Genomic DNA, 26,043 nt, shown 5'->3' on the forward strand with positions numbered 1-26,043 from the left:
CAAGATCCAACAGTATATTCAGCCTGCAGCTGCCACTGGTCATGTGAGCCCATTGCTAGGTTACAGGGACCCAAAAATAAATCCTTCCCAACCAGATTAGAAACTGAGGGCCTTGGATGAACCAGACTCACAAGAGTGACAGGAACACCCACAGTGCCTGTGCAGGCCAGGCCTGCTATGAGACCACAGAATCTTTCCCTTGCTGCCCACCCACCCCCATCCATCAGCTGGGGCTCAATGATGAACCTCCAAAGAAAAATTCCCAGAGAGCTGCTGGGCCCTTGCTAATTGCACAATAAATAGATATCCAGGCAGAGTGGCCCTTTCTCACTAGTATCAGGGGTTGGTTGGGCAATACCTCTCTGCCTCTTCTTCCCATCCAGCGTCCTCAGCATCAGCCTGCCCCCTCACATGCCCTGCCCCATCCCAGTGTACCTGCAAAGCACCATTAACCATTTGCCCTGTGGCCAGAGGGCCGATCTGTGCCAGTTGCCTTTTTCCAGACTCCAGGAGGGAGGGAGATCTAGCAGTCACCCCAGAACTAGGCACTTAGAAATGTCACAAAAATCTTCTGAGTTAGTTTCAAAAACTCCATTTACACATGGGGAAACTGAGGCTCAGAGAGGTTAAGTGACTTTCTCAGAGCCACACAGATAAGCAGCTAGAAATCCCAGATCTCTATTTACTGAGTCTGGAGATGGGACAAGGAAAAGGACAGGGAAGCACAGGGAGGGGAAATAGGGGTCCCTGAAATCCCTTCCCTGGAGCCTGATAGCTGGACACTTTACTTACTCTGAGTTGGGAGTGCTGTATCTCTCTGCTACCCACCTCCACATCCTGAGACCAGCCACAGCTGACCCAGGCCACCTGCCTCCTTCTTTATGGCTTTGGGCTCTGTCACCTTCTCTGGTCTAGGACCTAGATGGGGTCATTCCTAATGCTCAGGCCTGAGGAGGGTCATGTACAAATCCCCAGTAATCATTACCCTTCTACTTCAGAACCTTGACCTGCAGTTAAAATAGCAGAGCTTTGAGGGTCATCATGGGTACATTCTCAGTTGTGTCTGACTCTCTGTGACCCCATGAACTATAGCCCATCAGGCTTCTCTGTCCATGGAATTTTCCAGGCAAGAATACTGGAGTGGGTTGCCATGCCCTTCTCCAAGGTATCTTCCTTACCCAGGGGTCAAATCCACTTCTCTTGCATCTCCTTCATTGGCAGGCAGGTTCTTTACCACTAGTGCCACCTGGAAAGCCCCCAGTGGCTCAAACAGTAAAGAATCTGCCTGCAATGCAGGAGACTGGGTTCGATCCCTGGGTCAGGAAGATCCCCTGGAGAAGGGAATGGCTACCTACTCCAGCTTCTTTCCTGGAAAATTCCATGGATAGAGGAGCCTGGCGGACTACAGTCCACGCAGTCACAAAGAGTCAGACACGACTGAGTGACTAACACACACTTGAGGATCATAGGGGGCTTCCCTGATAGCTCAGTTGATAAAGAATCCACCTGCAATGCAGGAGACCCCAGTTTGATTCCTGGGTCGGGAAGAGAGGGTTATAGGAGGTCAAACAGCAAATTTACAGATGAATAGGCCCAGAGACAGGAAGTAACTTGCCCAAGGCTACACAGCTAGAGGGCGAAGGAGAAGTGACCAGAATCTAAGCTTCTGGATTCCTATCCCCTTTTTTTGTGCCTTTCACTGAGGACAGTTGGGGGTCTGTCATACTTGGCCCTGGAGCAAACCCAAAGCCCCCAATACCAGGCTCCCTTCCTCGACCTGCCACATCTCCAAGGCCCTCCCACCTGCCTGTTCTCTTCAGGAAAGTGCTCCTCCTCCCCAAGCAAGGGTCTAAGGAGGCCCAGACGCCCCCCCTCCTGGACTCAGCTCCTTGTACACGTCTTGCCTCCCCATTCTGATGACACTCCTATCATCGTCTAAAGCCTTGGAGCATCCCATTCTCACTTCCTGTAGCTCCCAGCAGCCCGAACTACAGGCTTCATGTTACTCAATTCACGAAATATTTCTTGAGCACCTTCTATGTTCAAAGCTCTCTTTAGGAGGTAAGAGAGAGGGTACAAAGGTGAAACAAATACAAACATTGCTCTCTTGGTGCTTACAGTCTAGAATGGAGATGAAGCAGGTTATCACCTTCAAAGGAGAATAAAAGTGCTGTGGAGGTTCAAAGGAAAAAGTAAACCCACACACTCAGGAAATCTGGGAAGGCTTCCTGAAGGAAGTGGCAGGGGTCTTAAAGGAGGAGTAGGGTTTAAACTCCAAGTATATTGAAAAATTGATGCTTTTGAACTGTGGTGCTGAGAGAAGACTCTTGAGAGTCCCTTGGACAGCAAGGAGATCAAATCAGTCAATCCTAAAGGTAATCAACCCTGAATATTCATTGGAAGGACTGATGCTGAAGCTCCAATACTTTAGCCACATGATGTGAAGAGCCAACTCATTGGAGAAGATCCTGATGCTGGGAAAGATTGAGGACAAGAGGAGAAGGGGGTGACAGAGGATGAGATGGTTGGATGGCATCATTGCCTTCAATGGACATGAGTTTGAGCAAACTCCAGGAGATAGTGAAGGACAGGGAAGCCTGGCATGCTGCAGTCCAGGGGGTTGCAAAGAGTCAGACATGACTGAGTGACTGAACAACAACAACAATTGAAAGAGAAGAAGAGGAGAGCAGTTCAGGTGGAAGGAGCGGGTCTTGGGAAAACATGGAGACAGGCAGGTTTATGGAATATCAAGGCAAGAGAAGTTGTCCAGTTTGACTGCAAATAATACATGTGTAGGGAAGAAGTGAGAATAGAGAAGTAGACTGGCTAGACTGTGAAGGCCTGGTAAGCCAGACTGAAAAATTAGCACTGAAAAGTGTTTTGAGCAGGGAAGCACAGGGCCACAAATGTGCCCCACCTCCGGTCTTTCAGTGAGTCAGTTGATAAGTATTTACTGAACCCACAAGTTCCAGAGTGAGGGGTTGAACTCAAGGCTGGAAATTTTCCTTATCATTGCGGCCTAGAGAGAGGCGCAAAAAACCACATAGATCATCATGGAGACGGTGCCTGTGAACGTATGACAGCGTGAACTCAGAGGAAAGGGGCCATCAGCGGTGAAAGGATGTAGAGACCAGATGATGCCCCTGCGTCCCAGGTGGGGCTCTCACGGGTGACCTGCATATCTATTCTGTGGGGGAGGTGAAGAGCGGAGGGGTAACTCAAATGCCTGGAAACTCTCCCTTCTAGATTAACATGTCATAAGATGCTGCCCAGCCTGATCTGCAGGGACAGGGCATCCTGGACCACCCAGCTAGCTGCTCATTCCAGGGCAGGTTGCCCAGCTGCCCACTCACTGCCAGGTCCTGGGCTCTGACCTCAGAATCAAAGAGCTGAGCTGGGTTTCCCAACTTGGGTTCCACAGAGTACTTTCAACAGTGCCTGGTCTCTGACTGTATGAGGCATCCCTGCTCTACATCTTTGGGACAGTGCCCTCTAAATGACGTGTACTCAGCCCTTTGGGACAAACTGAGAGGTAAGGTAACCTGACCCTTTCTTCTCCAGACTGGGCATAGCTGGGCACAGGGATACGAGTCCTAGGCTTCTTTCCCAGTTTTCTTTCCTCCAAAGTCCTCTCCCTCCATTTCTGACCCACCTAAAAACAGGATCCCCATCCCCATTCAACTCTCATGCCTTTATGTCCGAGGAAGGGCCAGACTTCCCTTCTTCTTAGGGATGGAGAGACAGCCTGTGTGTAGCCCTCTGGGCAAGGTGGAGAGGGACGGATTGTCAGCCCTGGCCCACCCACGTGAGGACCCTGTTGGAGAATTATGTGTGAAAGCTTGTTCTCTCGGATGGCCTAGCCTGGAAGGGTAGCCCCGGAGGGTCTAAATCAGCCCTGGGAACAGGGGATCCTAGATAGTGAGGACCTGAAGGAGAGACGACACCAACTGCTTGCTACATCTCAGGGCCTCTAGGCTGCTCTGACAGAAAGTAGCCACAAGAGGGTAGTGTTGATCACAGAGCTGCAGATAGTATCCCTCCTGGGGGACTTGCTGTCTTGTGGGCCCCAGTTTTCACCTTTTAGACGCCTACAATATATGCATGGAGGGCCAGGTAAGCGGGCCAAGGATCTCAAGAGAAAAATCTCTCCTACTCCTAGGAGGTGGGTAGGAAGAGAGAGGCAGGCTAGCATCCTGGAAGGAGCACTGATCTCAGAGTCCAAAGGCTGCACCCGCGTGAGTGAGCAGTGCACTTGGGGCTACTCTCCCCACTTCTCGGACCCCCAGCTCCAAATGAGGGTTGACTAGACCTGTAGGTGCTCTCTAAGGTCCTTTGCAGCTCTAGATTTTGAGTCGGAGTCTTCGCTGCTGTCCTCAAGTGGCTTCTCTCTCCAGGGCCCTGGCAGCTTGAGAGAATCAGGGCCTGGGGGTAAGGGAGTGGATGCAGGAAATAGCAGTGGGCACTTCTCCTCTCCACCAACCAGGTCATTCCTCTGGGAATTACAGCCAGAAAGAGATTCAGTCCTAAGACTGGGAACGGTCCCAGGAAGGGATGAATGGCATCAGCCAGGCCCCAGAAAGACTCCTCTAAAGGGTTCCATCGGATTGGTTTGTGTGTGACGGTGTGAATGGTAGGAGGGCTGGAGGCTGGCTGAGCAGTGTCCCCTCCCAGGCCCAGGCTACCCAGAAAGCCACAGGGCCAGATTAGACAGACCCAAAATGGAGGCTACAGGAAGCCTAGACCCCTTCCCTTGGCCTTTTCTCTCCAAATCCCCTAATAGTCACCTTGTCCCCTTCTCCCCACATTGCTCTCACCCCTGCCCTGCTTCCAGCCCATACCCTCATCCCCAGAAAGCAAAGTTCACAGCCTCGATTCTAGGGGAGGGTCCCTGCCTGACCGACCCATCTCTGTGGGCAGGGACTCCCTGCCCACCCAGCATCCCTCCAAACCAGCTCTGTTCCCTGTGCCTCTTTGTCCCCAGACAGTGTCTCCTGACTCCAGTCATTTCACACCAGGCCCCTGGACACACTCTGTCCAACACCTCAGCTTCCCTGATGGCCATCTGATCCGACACCTGGGGCCTGACCCTACCCAGTACAGGGTGTGTTCTGCTTCTTGCATCCCATCTTCTCTTTCTTCCCTGCTGGCCCCATTTCTCACTGTTTTGTCTCTTATTTGGCTTACTTCCTTCGACCTCGCTCCTCTGTCCTCCCTAGCCTGTTCTCAGAACTCTCTAAGTCTCAGAGCCTCTTTGCCCTGGGCCTCTGCTCCCCCGCCTCGCTGTTTCTTTGCCTCAGCGTACACCTTTCCTTTCTATCTCTCTCCTCCTTCACTTCCTCCTCTGCAGTGAGTACATTGAGAATCCGATCCATTCCTCCCTGGACTGAAGGTATAAATAGCAGAGGGAGGCTGGGCTAGGAGCCAGACTTGCTACCAGCCTCTTCCTTGCAGCCCCAGGCTTGGGCATTCAGGACCAGTGGTGGGAAGGGTCCAGGGCAGAGAGTTAGAGGGTTGGGATTGAAAGCCAGTGTACAGAGTGGCAGACCCAGGCAGAGAGAGGATGTGACGGGAATCTGGGGGTGTGGATCTTCGGGTCCTCCCCACCAGCCTATCCACTTGCACTAACATGGTTACCGAGTTCCTTCTTCACTGCTGGAGAAGGAGCTCTGGGTCAGAAGACTCCCCAGGGCCGCTCAAAGGCCTTGCTACCTCCTCCTGGCCACAGATGCATGGGCCCAGCTGGCAGCCAGCAGACAGCAGCTGGGGACTAGAGTGGAAGTGGTGGCCTCAGGAAACAGGCCACACTCTCACCCCAGCCAGCTCCCCGGCCTAATTAGAGACCGGAACAGGCATTGATCGTCCCTGAGCTCATTATGTCACAGCTGGGGAACAGCTGGCCAGTTTTTTCCAGGCCATTAGCTGCGCCATGAAGTGGAGAGAGGGAGGGGGCGTGTGAGCAGGATCAATACCCTGTCTGTCTGCGGGGGAAGCGCATTGTGGCTGCCTCCTTCTGCACTCAGGGACAGGCTTCTCCTCTCTGGGGCAGCCTGCCTGTGTGCTGAGCTCCTTGGAATTCACACACCAGGCTCAGCTCCTTCCAGCCTGGAGGCAGGAGAGACAGACTCTGACCTGACCCTGATCTGACCCGCGGGGACCCCCTGAGTCTTCTCTCTCTGGGGATGAGAAGGGCAGAGGAGTTTCAGGTTACCCACGCTGGGCTCAGAAGGGACCTTTAAAGTCCAGCTTCTCTCCACCCCCTAGGCAAGATGACACCTGTGGCAGCTGTTTCTGCTGGCCCGGGGCGGGAGGAGATGGGAGGGGACGCTCCAAACCTTGGGGAATGGCAGGTGGTGGAGGAGGGAGGCAAGCAGGTCAGCTGAGTGGGACCCAAGACAGGAGGCAAACTGCCCACACGGCCTGACCCCCAGGAGGCCTGCTGTCAGAGGGGAGTTCAGCTTTATTCAATGAACTGCCTTTTTACGTACAGAGTTAGAAGGTGTCAAGACCTCTAAAATCCCCCAAATGATACTTCTCGGTTTACAGAGAGAGAAAGCAAACTCTGCTGCGGCTAAGTTGCCTCAGTCAGGTCCGACTGTTTGTGACCCTATGGGCCAGAACCCCCCAGGCTCCTCTGTCTATGCAATTCTCCAGGCAAGAATACTGGAGTGGGTTGCCATGCCCTCCTTCAGGGGATCTTTCCGGCTCAGGGATTGAACCCTCATCTCTTATGTCTCCTGCATTGGCAAGCAGGTTCTTTACCATTAGAGCCACCCGGGAAGCCCAAGCAAGCGCTAACATTTCTTAAGCTCTCTATGCCTGGCCAACTACTCTCAGCATTTCGCTTCAGTTCTCTCTGTCCTTTCCTACTGGTTCTATATGAATTCTAATGCAGCCCTGGGGACTTTCAGTCACATGTCCTTAGGCTACCAGTAGAGTAGTGGGAACCACCGGGTTCCCCTCCATCCTGCCTCCACCCTACCCCACCCTGAGCACGACCCTGGGTCCAGCTGCTGCTTCCTGGGCAGTTCCCCTATCCCGTGAACAGAGGCCAGGATGTGCCACACCTTCTGCTCCCCAGACGTCCCACCCTAGCCTCTGTTTCCAGAATCAGCAGTGAATTGAGCCTGGGAGTCAAAAGGCCTGAAGTCCAGTCTTGAGTTCCTGCTAGGCTCAGCTCCAGTCATGCAGAGCTGGCAGATTGGTTTGACTAGATGGGCACAGAGGACAGACGACCCTTAAAATGCATTCTTCATGTTATGGATTAGGAACCTGTGTCCCAGTGAGCAAAAGCTGTTTGCCCAGCTGGTTAGAGCAGATCTGAGACTGAGTCTGCCAGCTCCCAGCTGGTCAGTGTTGGTTCTATTCCACCACAAAGCCTTAGCTCTAAGTTCCTAAAGCCACGTATCAAAATCTAGTGGATCACCCTTGACCCATCCAATGTGCCTGTGTGTTCAGTTGTTCAGTCATGTCCAACTTTTTGTGACCCCATGGACTGTAACTCTGTCCATGGGTCCAGGCTCCCCTCTCCATGGAATTCTCTAGGCAAGAATACTGGAGTAGTTGCCATTTCTTCCTCCAAGGGATCTTACCGACGCAGAGATCGAACTCATGTTTCCTACGTCTCTTACATTGCAAGTGGATTCTTTACTGCTTGAGCCATTGGGGAAGCCCCTGACCAATCCAGCACATCCTGACAAATCCAACAAAGTGATTCCTAACAAGCCCAGAGTGCACCCTCTTCCTCAGGCCTCTGAGAACCAAGCAGAATGCAGATTGGTCACCACTGCTGCCATAAACAGCCTCTTCTCTTGGAGCCTCCATCCAGTCAGGAGCAGCTACTACCAAGGGAGCTGATGGAGCAGAGACCAGCTGGGCACTGCGGTGTCTGATGTTCATCCATCTGTCTGTCTGGGTCCAGGAGGTGCCAAGAGCAGAGGGAGTCTGGTGGTAACCTGGCCTTGCCGAACTTGCTCCTGCCTGAGTCACAGAGACAGAGCAAATTGGAAGAAATTAAGTATTGCTCCTTCTGCTGGCGTTGTGAGGAAAGAAATGCCTATGTGGACTTGAAGATGACACAGCAACTGGCCTCAGAATCAGGAAGAGCACAGGAATGAGTTCCAGAGGCCAGCTTCCCAGGGCCATGGGCAGGATGGCCTCATCCTCATCATCTTCTCCTTTGACTCCAGAAGGAAGAGTGACAGCCTTAAGCAGCAGGGGCTAAGATGCTGAATCCCATGGTTCTAGCCAGAATGTAGGGGGGCAAGGGTGGTCGGACAGCTTAGTGAGGGAACCCTAGCATAGGGTGCCTCAGATGGGGATCTTGTGGCAAAAGAGCTCTGAGAAGCCAGGGGCACAGGAATCAGCCCCCCTGAGCCTGGAAAGGGACAGAGCGGCACCAACGCTGAACCATCTCCCATCAGAGTGTCCGTCAGAACGTCCATGATGAGGAGAGCCCTTGTCCTGGCTGGGCATTCAGTGGGTGCCATCTATTAGCCCTGTGGACTGGGGCAAGGCCTGGTCTCTCTGATCATCAGACTTTCCTGATCTGTGACAAGATGCAGAGAGCAATGTTTGCCTCACAGCTTGCTGCAGCTTTAAGGCTCATGGGGAGAATGTCTGTGAGAGGCTTCAGAAAACAGGAATGATGATTTTCATTACCCTACACTGCCGTCTGTCAGCACCTGTACGATGTGTGGCGCTAGGACCCTGATGCCCGAGTTGCCAGCAGTGGTTTGTATCACAACATTGTGTACACAAGGACTTCTGTCAGGAGGGACAGAAGCAAAGGGCCTTTCCTTCTAGAAGGAACTACCCTGGCCCCACCAGCAGATGTTTATGAATCTGTAACAACATTCATCAGTCCCCCCAGGGTCCATCTGCTCACAGAGAAGAGGCCTAAAATTCAAGCAGCCAGGATGTGAGTGCGTACACACACATGCACACACATGCACACACAGGGACACAGGCACACGCATCACAGCGATCCGTGGCTCTGCCATCAATTGTCCTTCCTTGCTAGGTGCTGGGCCTTCTCAGTTCACAGTCCATTAAAGAATCAGTCTCTCTGGGTATAACATGTTGTGATGGTAACTGGTTAAAGAATTAAAGAGAAATGTCAGGACTGAAGGGACAATTTTGCATTTATTAGTTTTAGTTTTCCGGGAGAAAGATACTACTACTGATTTATATTTGGTATTGTATTTTATGACTTAAAAAAGAGTGTCACATACATTACTATTTAAGCCACATGGCACTCTTAGGAGATGCATACTGTTATCTGAGGCTCAGAGAGTTGAAAGGCCTTTCCTTTTCTTCATATTTCATGATCTTGATATTTTCAAACACTACTGTCCAATTATTTTGTAGAATGTCCCTCAGGTTGGGTTTGGCTGATGTTGCCTAATGAGTGGATTTGGGTTATGCATTTTTATCAGGAATGCTACAGAAATGATGCTGTATTCTCAGTTCATCTCCAAAGAGACACAAATGTTGATTTGTTCTGTTTCAGTCATGCTAACTTTTTTTTTTTTTGGCTGCACACTAGCTTTTCTCTAGTTGAGGCACCTATGGGCTTCTCTTGTTGCGACCCACGGGATTCTCACTGCTATTTGCGTGCTTCTCTAGTTGCAGTATGCACGGGCTTAGTTGCCCCATGGCATTTGGGGTCTTAGTTCCCCAACCAGGGATCAAACCCATGTCCCCTGCATTGGAAGGCAGATTCCTAACCACTGGACCATGGTTCCCATGGCCAGGGAAGTCCCCAGGCATGCTAACTTTTATCAGTTGGTTAGGATCATGTCAGCCAAATTTCTCCACTGTAAATACAATTATAAGTACTGTAGTTATAGATTAATAAGCATTTGTGGGGAGATACACTGAAACTCTGTAAATATCAGGTTCCTCACCAAATTTTCACCCACAAGTGTTAGCAGCCGTATTCTTACCTAAGTTCTTTATTACTATGATGGTGACCAAATGATGATTTTTCTAATTTCCTCTCTTTTCTGTCTTTATCAGTTGGCATTCCAGTGTAAGTCAGTACCTTCCTTTCTCACCATGTATTTACTTGTATCTGTATTAACTCATCCATTCCTGTTTTATGCAGTGGGTTACTATACTGAATACTAATACTAAAATTAGTTACTTTGATGCCTAAATTGTCCCAAACTTGGCCTGCATGTATCCTTTCAATCTGGATTATGTATCCTTTTGTTTCCATCATTCTTTGAGCACTTCCATACTTTCTTAGCACAAGGAGATGCTCTAGGTTCAACTATGAATTTTTAGGCTGATCAGTCTTGGTTCTTTTTAGTGGAAAATGGTCTTTAGAAATAAAGAGCTGAGTGATTGGTTTGTTCACTGCTATTTGAGTATCATTGCTTATAGGACCTCTCAGCAGACAGAACGGAGAAGGCGATGGCACCCCACTCCAGTACTCTTGCCTGGAAAATCCCATGGACGGAGGAGGCTGGTAGGCTGCAGTCCATGGGGTCACTAAGAGTCGGACACGACTGAGAGACTTCACTTTCACTTTTCACTTTCATGCATTGGAGAAGGAAATGGCAACCCACTCCAGTGTTCTTGCCTGGAGAATCCCAGGGACGGCGGAACCTGGTGGGCTGCCATCTATGGGATCGCACAGAGTCGGACACGACTGAAGTGACTTAGCAGCAGACAGAAACAGAAATATGTATGTACACACATACACACCTACATCTGTGTATCTATGTTTAAAACATGGGTTCAAACTAATTATGCCAATACTGATAGCTTATTTCCTTTCTATAAACGTAACTCCTTTCACTAAGAAGCCATGAGAACTATGGCTCCCATTATCCTCAATATATTATTTTCTCAAGTCCTCTACTTGCAATCAATCTCCTAACTATACAGGCCATATTCTCTGCCCCAGCTTCATCAAACATTCTGGTTGGACTGGCCAAATTTTGACCCTAGTCTCACTGACCACATCAACTATGCTGGCTGAATCCTCCATCTATATCAAAGGGAAATAGCAGAGGAAGGGCACATTTTATAATTTTTTTTTCTTTTTCTTTTTTTTTTTTTTTTATAAATTTATTTATTTTAGTTGGGGGCTAATTACTTTAATATTTTATAATTTTTTTAAGGATTGGATTTATCGAAGTTTGTCCTCATCACACAGTGAAATCAGTTACAGTCATTCAGACACATCATATAACCTAAAGATATTTGTTCCAATAACAGAGCACCTTTAATGTTTCTAATAGAGCCAGTATTTATGAAATTATTTCTAGATGAATCTGAAAAATAGATTATAATATGTATGTATTCTTCATTCTATATTTTTAAAACTCTCATAATCTGTTTTCTTATTTTATATCGATTCTAACTTTGTAAAGATGACAAAGAAGAGAATCTTTGTCCTACTGAGAAATTCAGGAATAAAATTGCAAAGAAGGTATGTCAGAGACTAGTTGTTTACCAAACCACTTCTTTTGTGTCCTGAGTGCAAGCTGGACTACATTTCCCAGTTTCCCTTGCAATCAGGTGTGGTCATATGACTGAGTTCTAGCCAGTGGAATGTGGGCAGAAGTCATGAAAGCCACTTCTAGACCCATAAAACCTTCCACATAGTTCTGCAGGCTCCCAGTCTCTACTCCATCTGCTGACTGAATACAGAGGATTCAGTAGAGGATTCCAAAGCTTAAAACAGTTAGCAGAGCCACAAGATGGATAATTCTAGGTTCCTGAATCACTCTGTGGGAGGCCATCCACTGATCATCTGCATTCAACCCTTATGTGAATGTGATGTTGATTTGTATTGTGATAAGCCATTGAGACTTCAGGGTTATTAGTCAGGTCAGCTAGCTCACCCTAATACAGAAAGTAAATGAATTGCCCATGTTTACCCTTTAGAAGTGGTAAAGTATCATGTGGAACATGACCTTCTGATCCCTACTTGAGTGTTCTTTCCATCAGATTGTGCATATGTGTGTGTATGTGTGTGTGGGTGTGTGTGCTCACACACTCTTTTCGACTCCATGGACTGTAGCCCACCAGGCTTCTCTGGAGTTTTCCAGGCAAGAATACTGGAGTGGGTTGCCATTTCTTCCTCCAGGGGATCTTCCTGACCTAGGGATCAGACACAAGTTTCCTGTATCTCCTGCATTGGCAGGTGGATTCTTTACCACTGAGCCACCTGGGAAGCCCCTTCCTATCAATCAGACCAAGTTAAAAGTAACATTTTCCTTTTAGCCCAAGCATGACACCAGACCCCCTTTTAGCCCTTCCTCTTTCCCAAGGGAACCATGGCCCACATTTACTGATTCATGGATTCATCTTCACCAAATGAAAGCACCTCACTTGCCTAACACCTGACCTCTGACAGGAGACTTACTCACCCTGTAGAGGTGAGTCTCTAATGAAAGATGGCCGCCCTTTCCTGCAAGTAGACTATGTGGTTGCTGTGGCAGTGGTAACAGAGCCCAAAGTTGGGATGGTTCAAAGGGCTTGGGGGGCAAATTGATTTTCTCCTCTGACACAGGAGGCCAGCAGCAGTTCCTGGTCACTCCTACATCCTGGCTTATTCATAGGCTGATAGCTACTGGTTCAGTGTGTCAGCACAGTCCAGGCTGCTAAAAACATATATCTTCTTGAACAGGATGCTCCTCACCTTCCTCTCTTCAGACAAGACAAGTTTTAGAGACTCAGAGAGCTAGAGAGATCAGGTCAAGTGGGTGGGGGAGGGTGGGGAACAATGCAATAATACAGGGGAAAGGAGACCTCGGACTGGAGATGTGGACATGAAAGGCCTTGGGAGTTTTCTCAGCATCACAGTCTAAATTTTATAGTAATTCACAAACTCATATTTCCAGAGTTGGGCAAAACTCCAAGGTTTGCCTAGCCTTCATTTCATAGAGAAAAGCTTAACTGTCATTTCATAGAGAGAGAATTGATGACCTGAGTGATTAAGGAGCATGTTTAATGTCACAGAGATAGTCAAGGCTAGGACTAGACCCCAGAACAGTGCTCTTAGCACTTTTCTACTTTGCTTGCAAGTCTGATGGGAGCCACTCAGTTCAAGCAGTTGGAGCAGCAGATGTAATTAGGATACTAAGTGCTGGAGAGTGTGGTCCCTGAGGACACATCTCTCCATGACCTTGGCCAATCCCCAAGCCTCCCTGAAAGCCTTTCCCTGCTTGTATGAGAAGCCTGCGCCCATCACCTACCAGCGTCTGACACAAATATGTCTGGGGTGAGTCGCTCAATTCCAAGGTGAAGCAGGAGTGGGAACATCTCCTGTTAGAACTGCAGAGCAGCTGGGAAGGGAAAGAGTCTCCAGACTGGAAAGGCATGGAAATTTCCCTGAACCCAGAAGCATGCTTGGAATAGTACCGCTGCATCACCACTCCAGCCCGGCCTTGTTAGTGAGGCAAGCCGCAATCAGGAGATAATTAACTTGCTGTTATTTATTCCCTGCTCTAATCAGCAGCCCACTGCTTGCACAGTGGAGAGGGCTCCCACCCCCAGAGCAGTGGGGGTTCTCGGGGACCTTTAGTTACCAGCCAGGAAACAAGTGGCAGAAGACAAAGGACTGGAGAGATGAAAAGAGGGAGGGAGAGCCTTGACCACAGGACCCAAGCGCTGCTGGGCTCTGCACAGCAGACAAATCCCTGGGGAGAGGCAGCTGGGAATCACCAGGAGCCCCGGGCAGGGCAGCGTTATACTCTGTTTCATTTTGTTCCTGGAGTTGGGCTCTGGTCAATAAAGGGCGGCTGGCGTTCAGCTCCCTGTTCTGCCTCACTGCAGTCAAATTGCCTTTTTCCAAGGCGACTTTCAGAAAAAAAAGATGACATTTATCAAAGCCTGCTGAGTGGTGACCTTGGTGGGAGGGAGAGAGGGCGGGTGTACTGTCTGTGGAAGCAGGCAAAGAAAATGAGGAAAACCTAGAGGGAAGGAAATGCTTTCAAGCCTCAAAGTTGTTGGAACAAACACAGAGAGATGACTCGGGGTTGGAGGACGTGTTCAACCACGCTCCCTCCTGGCCCCTTCCTCATCCTCAGTAGCTCATTCTCACGGGCAATCCCTGCCTTTCCAGGCCCAATAGTAGACTGAGGATGCTCCATCAAACAACAACCTCTGGAAAGGGGTCAGACCTATGACTTGATAACTGCAAGATACACAACCTTAGAATCAGTAGCAGTTCCAGAATTTCTGCATAGGGCAGGCTATGAGGCTGCTATTTGATTGGAGGGGCAGGAAGTGAGGGAATCAGAAAACTTGCACTTTGCATAGCAAATACATTGGTGGTTTTTTTTTTTCTACATATGTCATACATCTGTAGGGCATGGAGGGCATGCATAAAACCCTCCCAAACCATTTATTGGCCCCAGTGCTACATTTGTTGTTGTTTTTCAGTCACTCAGTCATGTCCGACTCTTTGTGACCCCATGGACTGCAGCATGCCCGGCTTCCCTGTCCTTCAACCAACTCCTGGAGCTTGCTCAAACTCATGTCCTTTGAACTGGTGATGCCATCCAACCATCTCATCCTCTGTTGTCCCCTTCTCCTCCTGCCTTCAATCTTTCCCAGCATCAGGGTCTTTTCTAATAAGTCAGTTCTTCACATCAGGTGGCCAAAGTATTGGAGCTCCAGCTTCAGCATCAGTCCTTCCAACGAATATTCAGGACTGATTTCCTTTAGGATTGACTGGTTTGATCTCCTTGCAGTCCAAGGGACTCTCTAGTGCCAAATACTACGTAGGATCCCAGAATTGGAAGAGAACTTAGAAGTCATCTATAGGACCTTCGGTCCTACACAGGATTCCTCCGTTAGTCTTCTCCTTTCTCTTCTCTGGCCTCGTAAGCCCTTTACACACAGGCTGTTATAGCACCTGGCACCATGCATTGTGAACATCGATGTCTCAGTTTCCTTTACCAAACAATGATGCTTGAGAACAGACAAGGCTTCTTGTGCCTTCACCTTTGTATTTCACTTTTCTACTCCTAAACACTCACAGGAGTTCTTGCTATATGTGAATCAGGGTATGTGTGATAGAATGAATGAACAAACAAATGAAGGGCCATCTGAGCAAAACAGTCATCCAGCCCCTGCTTTAACACTTCCTGTGATGAGGAGTTCATTACCTGAAGATGGAAAAGATCCGTTACGGGACAGTTGAAATGTCAGAAGATGTTTCAGGACATGGAATGTAAATCTGCTCTTATGACACTTCTATAGAACAGTTCTTCCCTTTAGAGGCCCAGAAGCACATCCTCAATCTAGGATTCCACATATAAGTCTTATAAGATCCCTGCCCCTAAGAAATTGTGTAAAATTCTGTGTGTGTCTGCCCATGTACTTAGGGGTAGGGGATCCTTGGCTCCACAAAGGAGTCCTATTGCCACATTTTATTTATTTATTTTAAATATTTATTTATTTATTTGGCTGCACCTGGTCTTTGTTGCAGCATGCAGGAATCTTTAGTTGTGGTATGTGGGATTTAGTTCCCTGACCAGAGATCCAACCCGGGCCCCCTGCACTGGGAACACAGAGTCTTAAGCCACTGGATCACCAGGGAAATCCCTGTGTTTCCAAATTTTAGAGCCACACTTCATTTGTTTGCTCCCCCATGAAATGTATACTAGACAAATCAAGAGTCCTCAAAAATGCTTACTTTTTTACATTTTTTCCCTCCTACTTTTCCAAAGATAGCAGACTCCCAGGTTGTTATGTATCTTGAGCAAAACTAGCTCTGCTACTCTAACCACGGATGATTAGACAGGGATTAATTCACATACTGAAGTTAACCATGAATGGGTGGGGCACACAGGAAGCTGAAGGAAAGAGTTTGATAGGAATTGTGATCAAAAGGGTGCACCATGTTGGATGGTAGCAATTTGACTCATTCAGAGGCTCTTAGTGGGGAAATAAACATCTTTGGTGATACTCACAGAAAGTGGGTGACTTTGGAGTTGCAAGCCTCTTTTTGCCAATTCAAATCACTGTTTCAATTCTCCAAGCCTTGAAAGCACTGGGCTCATAGTAACTACAGCTAATAAGGCAACTCCCCAGTTACAATAAACCTCTGTGGGTTCCTGCGATAAACCTGTCTTCCGGAAACCTATTAGGTATGACTCTTCTTTGCAGTTTCAAAGATTCTGACTAATACACAACCCTCCAAATTTCACAAGTGGCTATTATGACTACCTTCTAAAGTATCAGATCCTCATGGCTAAGCTATCCTTTATATATGAGCTACCAAAATAAGTATTCACACACATTCTCATTAAATCCTTATAAAATCCTACAGTAGTCATTCTCAACTTGAGTAGGGTACAAAGAACCACCTGCTGCTGCTGCTAAGTCGCTTCAGTCGTGTCCGACTCTGTGCGACCCCATAGACGGCAGCGCACCAGGCTCCCCCATCCCTGGGATTCTTGAGGCAAGAACACTGGTGTGGGTTGCCATTTCCTTCTCCAATGCATGAAAGTGAAAAGTGAAAGTGAAGCCGCTCAGTCGTATCCGACTCTTAGTGACCCCAGAACCACCTGACTCCACCTTAAATATAGATTCCCAAGCCCCCACCTCCACAATTTCTAAGCAAGTCTGGGGTGGACCTTGAAATTCATTTTTTAAACAAGTTACTTGGAGATTCTGATGTTAGTAGTCTAAATCCCTTACAAGAAGAACACTGCCCTGGGAGTTTTTCCCAACTGCCTTGATGATCAAAATGCCTCTCAGACTCTGCCCATAAAAGTTCTGATTTAGTGGATAAGGGGCTCTGGAATTTTAATAGGGTAGGCATCTTAATGTTCAAGACTTCCCAGGTGGCACAGTGGTAAAGAATCTGCCTGCCAATGCAGGAGACCCAAGAGATACAGGTTCAATCCCTGGGTCAGGAGGATCCCCTAGAGGAGGAAATGACAACCCACTCCAGTATTCTTGCCTGGAGAATTCCATGGACAGAGGACCCTGGTGGGCCACAGTCCATGGGGTTGCAGAGAATTGGACATGACTGAGCATGCACCAAGCATAATGTCCATTTTATCTGTGAGAAAACTGAGCCCCAGAGTAACTTATCCACAGTCATACAGATAGTTGATGACAGGGGTGAGATTAGAATCCAGCTCTCTTGACACTCAGTCCCACGCTCTTTCTGCTGGGTCACAAAGGCCACACCACCTGCATAGAGGCCTGGACATAATAGGCAACTGATAGAGGTTTGTTCGGAGAAGGCAATGGCACCCCACTCCAGCACTTTTGCCTGGAAAATCCCATGGACAGAGGAGCCTGGTAGGCTGCAGTCCATGGGGTCGCAAAGAGTCAGACACGACCGAATCGACTTAGCAGCAGTAGCAGCAGCAGCAGCAGCAGCAGCAGCAGAGGTTTATTAAATAGAATCCACACAGGTTCTAGAGGGAAGAAACTATTTCTATAAAGCATATTTGCATCTTGTTCCACCCAGCCTCACCCCAAGGCACATAATACAGGGGTCTGTCCTAGGGGCTCAACAGATGTTTGTGAGAGAATGCATTATTGTATAATTACTGGACTCTGTGCTGCTCTATCAGCTACATCTGGCTGTGCTCCAGAACTGAACTTGATGCACGAGTGATGGTCTGACCCAAACTGAGGATGGCAGGATCTTCTTTGCCCGTGTTTTTATAGGAACTTCTGTCTGTTCTGGGGAACAGGACCTTGCCCTTCCTGCCAGTCTGGGGTGTGCCCTCATGAAACCAAGAGGAGCTGACAGCTCTATTACTGGCCCTGGGCCTCCTCCCTCCTTCAGTCTCCACTGTGGCTTCCTAATTCTAGCTTCCCACTCATCAACACTTAGAACTCTGCTATACCCATAACCCTGCTTATTTAACTTATATGCAGAGTACATCATGAGAAACGCTGGGCTGGAAGAAGCACAAGCTGGAATCAAGATTGCTGGGAGAAATATCAATAACCTCAGATATGCAGATGACACCACCCTTATGGCAGAAAGTGAAGAAGAACTAAAGAGCCTCTTGACGAAAGTGAAAGAGGAGAGTGAAAAAGTTGGTTTAAAGCTCAACGTTCAGAAAACTAAGATCATGGCATCTGGTCCCATCACTTCATGGCAAATAGATGGGGAAACAGTGGGAACAGTGTCAGACTTTATTTTTTTGGGCTCCAAAATCGCTGCTGATGGTGATTGCAGCGATGAAATTAAAAGATGCTTACTCCTTGGAAGGAAGGTTATGACCAACCTAGATAGCATATTTAAAAGCAGAGACATTACTTTGCCAACAAAGGTCTGTCTAGTCAAGGCTATGGTTTTTCCAGTGGTCATGTATGGACGTGGAGTTGGATCGTGAAGAAAGCTGAGTGCCGAAGAATTGATGCTTTTGAACTGTGGTGTTGGAGAAGACTCTTGAGAGTCCCTTGGACTGAAAGGAGATCCAGCCAGTCCATCCCAAAGGAGATCAGTCCTGGGTGTTCATTGGAAGGACTGATGTTGAAGCTGAAACTCCAATACTTTGGCCAACTCATGTGAAGAGTTGACTCATTAGAAAAGACCCGAATGCTGGGAAGGATTTGGGGCAGGAGGAGAAGGGGATGACAGAGGATGAGATGGTTGGATGGTATCACCAACTCGATGGACATGGGTTTGGGTAAACTCCAGGAGTTGGTGATGGGCAGGGAGGCCTGGCGTGCTGCGATTCATGGGGTCGCAAAGAATCGGACACGACTGAGCGACTGAACTGAACTGATACCCCTAACCTTGACAGCTTTCCCCCAGTAGTGCTTTACACTACTCCTCGAAAAGAACCCTGCATTGAAAAGAACCCTAAACAAGGATAATGGGCACAGGACCATTCTTACCTCCCCACATTTACAGAATGCATACCACATGTTACACACTCCATAGGAGCATGCATGCTAAGTTACTTTAGTCATGTCCAACTGTGTGTGGCCCCTATGGACTGTAGCCTGCCAGGCTCCTCTGTTCATGGGATTCTCCAAGCAAGAATACTGGAGTGGGTTGCCAGGCCCTTCTCCAGGGAATCTTCCCAACCCAGGGATCAAACCCGCGTCTCTTACATCTCCTGCATTGGCAGGCGTGTTCTTTACCACTAGCACCACCTAGGAAGCCCTCTATTAGGCACATGAGCTTATTAAATACACAACACCATTAGGTAGATACTTTACGCCCTTTTTACGGGTTAAGTAATTGGTTCAGATCATCCAGTGTGTGACAGAGCCAAGATTTGATCCTGAGGAGCCTTGCTCCAAACACTATGGTCTTAACCACAAAGTTACACTACCTTTCAAGCTTAACTCAGTTCTGCCTTGACCCAGCTTGTGAACTTAACTGTAAGGCATCTTTCAGCACTGGTAGTCTAAACTCTCATCACATAAATTAGTACCAGCCCAGGTGACAGTGTGATTAGCCTGAGAACAGGCTAAGAACAGTAGACTGTAAGTGGTCAAAGAGTAGAAAATTCAGACACAAATGAATAGGTAAAGACTCAAAAAGTATGATTACGGGGAAACAATTTATTATTCAAAGAGTTAGCCCAATGGCCTTAGATAAGTGAAAAAAAAAAAAAATCCTTAACTGCAAGTTTATCATTTAGTTTAACTATAATCCTTTACAAAAAAATAAAAATACCAACTTCTCCACTGGAATATTAACTCCACATATAATAAAAACTAATCAAAGATTTATACAATATGAACTAGCTTAGAAGTCTCATGTTAGTTAAATTTTAATTTTAAATATAAACCCTTTCAAAATCAAAAGAGAGTGTTGCATGTGCAGGAAAAGATATTTTCAGACTTTGACAAAACTTCTTAATGAAAAAAAACACCGAATTCCTTTTGGAGGACCACCTGGTTATCCAGACTTCCAGGGAGGAGCTCCAGAATAGTCTTATTTGTCACAATGTCTTGGAACAAAAGTCTTTCATTTCTAAGATGTATGGTCATCTGCAGGCTGACTGAGGTAGGAGAACCCCACTTCCAAAGGCTAAAATAACATTCTGAACCATGAATTTATTTGTCAGCAATATTTCAAAGACATATCTATCTGATGACACGTTGCAGGACTATTTTGAGATGTCCATACGTGGGTGTCAAAAGTCAAGAGAGTGTTTATGATTTAGCCATCAGGAATGATCACCTCTATGGAAGCAGAATAACCCTGACCAAGAGCATGCACTACAGATTGAGCAAGATGACTTTAGAATTATTAGACAATATATATGTACAATGAAATATTACTCAGTCATCATAAAGAATGAAATAATGCCATTTGCAGCAACATGGATGGACCTAGAGATTATCGTGCTGAGTGAAGTAAGCCAGACAGAGATGCTGAAACATCATATGACATCCCTTATATCTAAAAAGACATGATACAAATGAACTTATTTACATAACAGAAACAAGACTCACAGACTTAAAGAATGAGCTTATGGTTGCAGGGAATTGGAGGGAGAATGCGGGGGAAGGGATAGTTAGGGAGTTTGGGATGGACATGTACACACTGCTATATTTAAAATGGATAACCAACAAGGTCCTACTGTATAGCACAGGGAACTCTGTTCAATTTTATGTGGCAACCAGGATGGGAGGGGAGTTTGGGGGAGAATGGATACATGTATATGGATGGCTGAGTCCCTTTGTCTCCACCTGAAACTATCACAACATTACTAATTGGCTACACTCAAATACAAAATAAAAAGTTTAATAAAAAAGAATTATTTGACAAAACTGAAGATATCAAGACACTGAAAGGTGTCTATGGCACCCTTCTACCCACACCAGTGATTCCTCTTCTGCCCCGGTCAGTATTCACATCCTTGCACTCCCTGCAGACCAAGCAGAGCTTCCAGAAAGTGTGCAGGGTGGAGGTGGAAAAGAGTAAGGAGTAGCAAAAAGAAAAGAATAAGGAGTAGCAAAAAGGGAGTTGGATGTCAGCTGTCCAGAAAGACATTAAACAAAAAAGACAGTAAACAGTGGGTGAGCATGCTAAAAGGCAAGTTAAAAGAATCAGAGCAATGAATGGCAGTTTAGGACTGAAGATGGGAGGAACAGGAATCCTCCAGATTGAGCGCCTTCGGAGACAAACTAGAAACAGAAACATTGGTCAATTGCTAGATATGAAATGGCTCAACTCAAATGGGAAGGGTTTAAATTTCAACCCTTTAAACAATACTTAACAAAGCACTCATCTTTATTGCTAATCCTCCCAGAAATGGCTCCACCCTGGTGCCCCCTCTTTTTGGAGGTACTCTAAGAATGACAAAACTCATGTCGATAGCAGCGATACCACTGAGGATCTCCACAAAATGAATATTTTTAAAACTAAAGTTTTAAATTTAAATTTGTAAATATTTTTAAATTGAAAAGATAGCCCAGAGAGTGAGAGCTTCAAAATATGAATGAATGCTCTAAACAGGCAAAACCCTAGAACGTGGGAACAAGGCAGACAGGCGTGCAAGATGATCTGTACATTTTTGGGGGGAGGGGGTTGGGTTTTTTTACTTTTGTTTATTTATTTATCTTTGATGTTTTGATCTGTACGTATGTTGACATCAAGACTAGGGGATCTCCTAACTCTCATGGAGAAAATTAGGTTTTTAAAAAGCTAATACTTATAAATAATAAAGCACATTCACAACTATTAGCTCATTTGATCTCCCAAATAACCCTATGAAATAAGTTCAGGTGCTATTATTGTTCCCATGTTATAGATAATGGAATGAGATTCAGTAAAAATAAACTGAAATACCACCGAAGGTCACAGAGCCAGTATACAGCTGACTTCTCCAAGACCAAACGTTATGCTTCATCCTTACCTACTGTATGGTCAGGCCATTCAACACGAGTGTGGGGTTCTTCTTTCTTTTCTTTATGGCTGTGCTGGGTCTTCATTGCCCTATGAGTTGTGGAATCTGAGTTCCCCGACCAAGGATTGAACCTATGTTCCCTGTATTGAGAAGGTGAATTTGCAACCACTGGACCATGGGGAAGTTCCCCAAGGTGGCTGTTCTCTTGCTCTCTTTATATCAACCAGTCCCTGCTTTACTCACATGACTATCCAAACTTAATTATATTGCTTAAACATAACCGCCTATGTGTTTGCCCCCGACCCAGCCGCTAGTTTCCTTGGTAACTGATGAACCAACCTGATGTCAATTCCCCATATAAATGGTAGCCTCCTGAGGCAGCCTACCCTGAGTAGCAAAGATAGATGCCATGTCCTGCCTGCCACCTGCTGTACACAGTGGGGGTGTAGCGCCAAGATATTTTGCTTCAGGTGTGTAAGACTCCCCTATCTAATAAACCATTGATGTCTCTGTCTCTGGGCTCTTTCTTCAGTCTCAAGGCTGGGCAATTACAAGGCTTGCAGCCCAACAGCCCTACACTAGGCATTGAGACTAACATATAATGAATGTGCTAATTTAATGCAATTATTTTTTAATGAATTAATTCAACAAACATGTTTTAATGCCTATTAGGAGCCAGACCAAGGGTAAATCCCTGCTCCCAAGGATCTTACAGTCTAATGGGAAAGCAGATATGTAAATAGAATTGTAAATGAAAAGTTTTATAATATATGTGTGTGTGCTCGCTAAGTGGCTTCAGTCACGTTCGACTCTTTGTGACACTATGGATTGTAGCCTGCCAGGCTTCTCTGTCCATGGGATTCTCAGGCAAGGATACTGGAGTGGGTTGCCATGCCCTCCTCCAGGGGATCTTCCCGACTCAGGGATCAAACCGATGTCTCTTACATCTCCTGCATTGGCATGTGGGTTCTTTACCACTACACCTGGGAAGCCCATAAGGACATATATATAAGAAAAGAACATCTAAGTGTGCTCAGCAAATTAGACTATGTTGTCCTAAAACAAGGGTAGCCAGCTGCCTGGAGTCTTTAGAAAGAAGTCAAAAGGTAGCTTCCTAACAAGGTGTCTTTCACCAGCACTGACTGAAGTGCCCAGTACTAGTTATCGAAAAAGAACAACAAAAAAAAAACTTCTAGTACAGAGAAAAGCAATTCATCCAGTTTCATAACCTAGCAGACATATCCAACCTTTTTTGTTCAAATGCTAAGCTGACCAAACAACCTTTCAAATTGTACTTAGGAACAGTGGGTTGACGCATTCTGGCAAGAGGAAATAAATACTCACTATAAATAACCTGTTGCTATTTATCCTGCCAAAGTCCTCTTTTTGTTATGAATTAATAGATGGTTGTTCTGGTCTAGAAAGCACCTGTGGCAGACCTATCATGAGTCACTTTTTATACCAGTGCCATCCAGTGGAACTTTCCATAATTATGTTCAAAAGGGTAGCTAGCCAAATGTGGCCACTAAGTGCTTAATACAGGGCAACTAATGAAATGATTTATAATGTTATTTAATTTTAATTAATTTAAATAGCCACGTGTAGCTAGTGGCTACTATCTTGGACATCATAGCTCCAGATCCTTGGTACTCAAAATGTGGCCTGTGGATCAGCAGTGTCTGCATCACAAAAAGTTATTAGCTTCTTAGAAACGCAGAATCTCAGGCCTCACCCCCGCCCTGCCCCCGCCCCCCCCCAAGGATTCAGAATCTGCATTTAACAATATCCCCAGGTGATCTGTATGCACATTAAAATTTGAAAATGGCAAGGTTACTTCCGAATGACCTAAACTTTTTTTTTTAAAAAAGGGATTGAACTCCATATCTGCGGTGACCTCTTCAAACTGCAGACACCCACATCTGAGACCAGTGTCCGGCATAAAAGACCTTCTTTGTATCTGTCTCTCATCTATCCATAAACATAGCAAAGAGGAAAAGGAGAAAGCCTGGTACATTGAGTCTAAGGAAAGTTAGTACAGGATATTGGAATGGAGTGGAAAGAGCAAGAGTTTCTCAGGGATACCTCTACAAAATAAAATGATGAAATTTCCTTGATGATTATTAAATATGGATGATGGGTATGTGGGCATTCATAGGACTATTTTCTTTGGTATATGTTTGAAATTTTTCAAAATTGAAAAGTAGACGTGATTTTTAGAGCTGATGAATGTGATATTCAGCCTCCAAGAATGGCCTCCAAAGATCATCTCCTCCTGTATTCATACCTTTGTGTAGTCTCCTGCAAAAATGAATTGGGACTGGTCCTTGTGACCAAAGTGGAGGTGAGAGGTGTGACCTCAGAAAGCTAGGTCATGGTGACTTCTGCCTTGTTCTCTCTTGGATCTCTTGCTCCGAGGGAAATTAGCTACCGTGCTGTGAGGACACTCAATCAGTCTCATGGAGAAGCCTTTATGGACAGGAGTCAAGCCCTCTGGCCAAGAGCCAGCCCATCATACAACTGAGCCTTTGCAGAAGTTGATTCTCCAGCCCCAATCAAGCCTTCCATTGACTGTAGCTCCATTTGACTGCAGGAAGGTTATGATCAACCTAGATAGCATATTTAAAAGCAGAGACATTACTTTGCCAACAAAGGTCCATCTAGTCAAGGCTATGGTTTTTCCAGTGGTCATGTATGGATGTGAGAGTTGGATGGTGAAGAAAGCTGAGCGCTGAAGAATTGATGCTTTTGAACTGTGGTGTTGGAGAAGACTCTTGAGAGTCCCTTGAACTGCAAGGAGATCCAACCAGTTCATCCTAAAGGAGATCAGTCCTGGGTGTTCATTGGAAGGACTGATGTTGAAGCTGAAACTCCAATACTTTGGCCAACTCATGTGAAGAGTTGACTCATTGGAAAAGACCCTGATGCTGGGAAAGATTGGGGGCAGGAGGAGAAGGGGACGACAGAGGATGAGATGGTTGGATGGCATCACCGACTCAATGGACATGGGTTTGGGTGAACTCCGGGAGTTGGTGACGGACAGGGAGGCCTGGCGTGCTGCGATTCATGGGGTCGCAAAGAGTCGGACATGACTGAGCAACTGAACTGAACTGAACCAAGTCAGAACTGCCTTTCAAGCCACTCCTGAATCTCTGACCAACAGAAACTGTGAAAGGCAATACATGTATATTCTTATATTAAAACACTGAGTTTTGGGGTAATTTTTATGCTGCAATAAAGAACTAATACAATGTGATTTCAAAATTTCCCACCCCCTCAATACCTTCCCTATCTTATCACTGATGCCTGAAATAAACAGGAAAGACCTTTACACAGTGTGCATAGGGTTAACATGCTAATACCCCTAGAAGGCTGTGAGACAAGAAATTGATGCTTTCGAATTGCAGCGCTGGAGAAGACACTTTAGAGTCCCTTGGATTGCAAGGAAATCAAACCAGTCAACTCTAAAGGAAATCAACCCTGAATATCCATTGGAAGGACTGATGCTGAAGCTGAAGCTCCAATACTTTGATGCAGAGAGCCCAATCATTGGAAAAGACCCTGATACTGGGAAAGATTGAAGGCAAAAGGAGAAGGGAGCGGCAGAGGATTAGATGGTTAGATAGCATCACCAACTCAATGGACATGAATTTGAGCAAACCCTGGGAGATAATGGAGGACAGAGGAGCCTGGTGTGCTGCAGTCCATGGGATCACAAAGAGTTGGACACGACTCAGCAACTTAACAACAACAACATAACCCCTTGAAGAGATAATACATCCCTTAAATTTATGGTAAAATATGTGACAGATATAAATTCTTTCCTTTTAAAACTCTTAGCAGGCTAATGTATTGAGACATTAATTTCAGTCTTGCTCTTGCTGTTGTAAGAAACTAGAAAAAATATAAAGGCAAATTCTTCCTTAGGTTCTAGCATCTGAAGAACAGCTAAAGTTTTAATTATAAGATCTAGACTCTGTTTATATATATGCCCTTCTTCCCATGCCCAACCCTAAAACCCACACTGGTTAACAGCTTCTTGGTGTTTCAGGGATTACCGTAAAGATGACAAGCCTCCCACCCTCTTCATTTTGAGGATTAGGTAACAGAGAAACTATGCTGGAATTGCCCTATGAAGGAAGGGGAAAGAAATTATACTGGTTTAGGAAGAGGGCAAGTGGCCAGGCCTAAGGGAGGAATGAGTTCCCCCAGGCTGGGAAAGATTTTTGAGCCTCCA

The 26,043-nt window shown here is 46.4% G+C and overlaps 1 protein-coding gene across 2 annotated transcripts in view; it reads right to left on the reverse strand.

Moving 5' to 3' along the window:
• GPR61 (G protein-coupled receptor 61) overlaps positions 1-26,043 on the reverse strand; it is a 37,766-nt gene that overhangs the window by 10,461 nt on the left and 1,262 nt on the right. Inside the window, exon 2 of one of the 2 annotated variants that reach the window (XR_014052949.1) lies at positions 14,282-15,128. The exons of the other annotated variant lie outside the window; for it this stretch is intronic. The gene's annotated coding sequence lies outside the window, so the exon portion shown is untranslated. Of the gene's footprint in view, positions 1-14,281; positions 15,129-26,043 lie in introns of those variants that run through there. 2 annotated transcript variants of the gene reach the window in all.

This window comes from Giraffa tippelskirchi, chromosome 5 (assembly GCF_054371585.1).
Source record: "Giraffa tippelskirchi isolate mGirTip1 chromosome 5, T2T-mGirTip1v1.2.pri, whole genome shotgun sequence".
Taxonomy (NCBI): domain Eukaryota; kingdom Metazoa; phylum Chordata; class Mammalia; order Artiodactyla; family Giraffidae; genus Giraffa; species Giraffa tippelskirchi.